This window comes from Chelonoidis abingdonii, chromosome 2 (assembly GCF_003597395.2).
Source record: "Chelonoidis abingdonii isolate Lonesome George chromosome 2, CheloAbing_2.0, whole genome shotgun sequence".
In the NCBI taxonomy this organism is placed as follows: Eukaryota; Metazoa; Chordata; order Testudines; family Testudinidae; genus Chelonoidis; species Chelonoidis abingdonii.
Window position 1 is genome coordinate 140,099,814 of NC_133770.1, and position 3,821 is coordinate 140,103,634.

General features: G+C 58.7%; 1 pseudogene; it reads left to right on the plus strand.

The window, feature by feature from the left end:
* The first annotated feature begins 396 nt into the window (after window positions 1-396).
* LOC142046424 (protein maestro-like) lies at window positions 397-3,552 on the plus strand (annotated as a pseudogene).
* Window positions 3,553-3,821: the final 269 nt, after the last annotated feature.

The window sequence follows — 3,821 nt, forward strand, 5'->3', positions numbered from 1 at the left end:
GCCTGGAGGTGCCGGGGGAGCGTTAATCAGGCCCAGAAGCTGATGGAACAGGAGGCCAATAGCTGGTCAGCTAATGAGAGATGGTCCTGGTGGTGTATTGCTTGTAAATTAATCCCTCTGCAGGGGGCTCTGTGGTGGGGTTTGGGAGCACCCCACTGGAACCAGAGGGAGTGGTCTCCCCTGCTTGTGTCGCTTCAGTTAAGCTCAGTGAAACCAACCTCTTGTGAACAGCAGTCGTTATGGATCTAAATCACCCCCTGGCCCCTGATCACACTGCCTTCCCCTTGCTCTGGCCAGGCTAGGACCCACTGGCCTTGCCCAGCCCTCTCTGACAGCTCCTTTTGGTCCCTTTAGTTCCTCGGCAGTCCCTTGCTGATGGAGAAGGAGCCCAAGGCCATGCGGAAGCAGGTTGTGAAGGCCATGCTGCAGCAGGCAGAGGTCAGCAACATCCACATTCGAGGCAGAGCGCTGCACGGCCTCAGGAACTCGGTAACCGAGTTCCCGGACAAGGTGGGTCTGGAATGGCAGGATACTAGGCAGAGAGGGCTGGGTAGGAAGCTCCTGGTTCCCCTTCTCCCCAGCCCATGGCTTCTGTGGAGCAGACTGGGCTGTAGGCTGACTTGGTCGGACTGTGGTTCCACTCAGGCTGACAGAGTGTTGCTCACCGAGCGGCGTCCAACCCCTTCTCTGCAAGTCAGGAAGAAACGAGACCAGATCCTGGGGAGCTTTGTCTGCGCCGTGTGCGAATGCTGTGACCCCCGCGCCATTCTGGATGCCATGTAAGGGCTCTGCTGGATGCTGCGGGACCCCAAGATGTCTCTGAAGGCGCATGTTGAGATCCTGCTGGCCCTGCAGGCGAGAACGTTCTTTGAGGATGTAAGTACCAAGCAGGGCAGGCCCCATGGCACTGTAGGGCCCCCCACAGGGGGAGATGCTCAGGACCTGCCCTCACACGGAGGGGGCTCAGTGTCCAATGGAGGCATGTTCCTGGACTTGTGGGGCAGCTCAGCTCTTCTGCCCAGGGAGGCAGGGATAGAATCATTCTTGGGCTCTGGGCCTACAATTGTTCAGCAGCCCTGGGGCCCAGCAGGAAGGAGGGGAGTTTGCAGAGAACTGCCCTGTCATTTCAACTAGCTGACACCTCTCTGGCTCTTCATCTGCCAGGCTGATTCCCAAAGCATGTGAGGACCTGAGCCTGTTCCCCTCTAACCATCCTGCCCCCCGTCTGTAGGAGAACAGTGGCCTGAGGCGGGCCTCCATGGAGCTCTTTGGCCACCTCAGCAAATTTGTTTGCAAGAAGTCGTCCCTCTTTAGGGCTGAGGTGGAGGAGAGCATGAGGATGCTGCTCATTCACCTACAGGATGGGGATCCCCAGGTGGCTCAGGTGAGTGCAGCTTAGGGCTCATAGGGGCAGGAGTGGCTGGGGGCATTAAACAACATGGCAAGAGTGGTGCAAACTCTGCCCTCCAATCGCCAGATCTTCTCAGTGCTGACCTGTGGCACCCAGGACAGAGACCCCCACACTAGTCCAGCCCTTCCCCACCCCACACAGAGCTCTGTCAGCCCTCAGAGTGTAGCTGTGGGGTTCTCTTCTCCTCCTCCATTCCCCACAGGCACCTCCAGCCTCCCTGCCCAATCAGACTCTCCATGGCTTTGGCTCCATTTTACAGCCTGCTCTGTTTAGTGGCCAGGCCCAGGTTTATCTGTGGCCCCTAGCAAGTGACCTGACCCAAGCAGGGCCTCAGGGAAGGGCAGGTCGCTGAGGCCGGCTGGCTCTCCATTGCTGCTGCCCTGCCCTCACTTGTGTGCTAGCTCCTGTCTAGGAATGGCCAGCCTCCTGCAGCAATCCCCTCCCGCCCCCCCCCCACGTAGCAGCCCCCAGTAGTGCCTGGGAGTGAGGGGAGACCAAGTACATTGGTCACCGAGCGTTGCTGTTAACGGCCCATTAGGGACCCACAGGGAATGGCCCCTTCCCTGCTCCAGGACTGTCCCTCCCCGGCCCCAGCAGTCGGGCCTGGTTTCTCTCAACTCAGCTAAACTGGAGATGGGGGCTGTGGGGGTCTGGGGAACAACTGTCAGGCCAGAGGAGGGTCTGCAAAGAAGTGGCTCCTTGCTGCTCCAGCACAGTGGAGTCTCCCCAAGCCATGCAGAGCATGCGAGTTGGCGCTCAGGGTGGGTCACCAGCTCCCTTCTCGCCCTCTCCGGCAGATGTGCAGGGTGACATTGCTGTGCTTCACACACTTCCTCAGCTATTAGCCCCTGTGCACGCTTGTGCGGAGCCAGCTGGCCGAGAGGGCGGACCACGCCATCCCCACTTTCCTGAGCGATGCCTGCAGGACCCTGGTGAGTGAGCTCTGGGGCGTGGGCCCTGCAGGACAGGGGGGTGGGAGGACCTAGGTACAGAGGGGTTTCCCTCCTCCAGGGAACCCCCTCACTGACTCAGCCCCATCCCCCGCCCTTGAGGATGGCTCCCCTACAAGTCAGCTCTGTCACATGGGAGGAGTCAAGGGGGAGAGAGCTTGGACAGCCAGGGGTTCCTCATCTCCATAGCAAGCAGCTCCCCTCAGCCTGGGGAGGATGTGTGACTTGAGACTAATTGGATTCTTGGCTTCCCAGCTCCAGGACTGCCCAGGGAGGCTGACAAGAAGGCTGCCCTGAGAGCAGCAGCTGCCCAGAAGCTGATAGGTAAGAAAAGGGCTGGCGCTCTACTTCCTATTATCCCTCCCTGCCCCATAAGTCCGGGGCTCAGTGCCACATGCAAACTCCCAGCGGGGGGAGAGGGCAGACAGGCCTCCTCTGCCCACACACAAACCCACCCAACTTCCCACCTCCTTGGGACAAAGGGGGAACTAAGGCTCCTTGCAGCCAAATGCGGGAGGGCTCTGTGGCCAGAGAGTCTCCTCTGTCCTGGCCCTGGGCAAGCCCAACACCTGAAGCAGGGGCAGGCCTGAGGGAGAGATCCTGCATCCCAAAGGTCTCACCCTGGTTCCTTTCCGCGCCCCACCCGCCCCGAGGCACTGGCCCCAGCCAGGTTCCTCTGCAGCCTGTACAGGGAGAGCAGAGATTCACAGGAAGCCCCAGATCTGCCCACCCCAGCTACCACCAGCCATGCAGGCAAAGAGCCAGGGTAGCATTTCTGCCACACTGTGCTTCACGTCAGCACCCAGCGTGTGCACAACACCTTTCCTAGCCTTCGTGGGACACGAGGCCAAAGGTAAAATGATCCCAGTAATCTTGGGGACTGACTTTCCACCCAGCTGCTTCCTCTCCTCTGCCTGGATGAATTGGGGGCAGGGAGCACCTTGAAGGACCCTGCTGTAAGTCACAGCTGAGGGATATTGCTGGAAGGAGGGGCAGAGGGAAATTGGGAAGGCGTTCTAGGGGCGGGGGTAGCAGCCAGATCACATGGTGACCAGTTCTCTTCTAGTAATAGAGGTACCATCGGGACTTGAGATAGCAGCTGAGGTGGTCCCGGACCGAGCTGATAATTTACAAGGTAACCCCCATGCCCACTTCTTCGAGCTGGACTTCATCCTGCTCTTAGTAGTATAAGAGCCCTACCATCAATCAAACCCTAACCCCAGCCCTTGACCCCTTAAACCATGCCCCCATAGGACCGCCCCGAGAGGAGATTTGATCAGTCGAGAGAGTTCTGGGGCCAAAATCCATCAGAGGAAAAAACTCGCATACAGTTGTAAAGGGTGGATGGGAGACACACTTAGACCCTTCCTGACCAGGTTGCAAGATTAAGACATCTCTATTAGCATACAGAATGAAGAACAGAGACTACTCCCCTAGCCTCATCTACATGAAAGATGGGA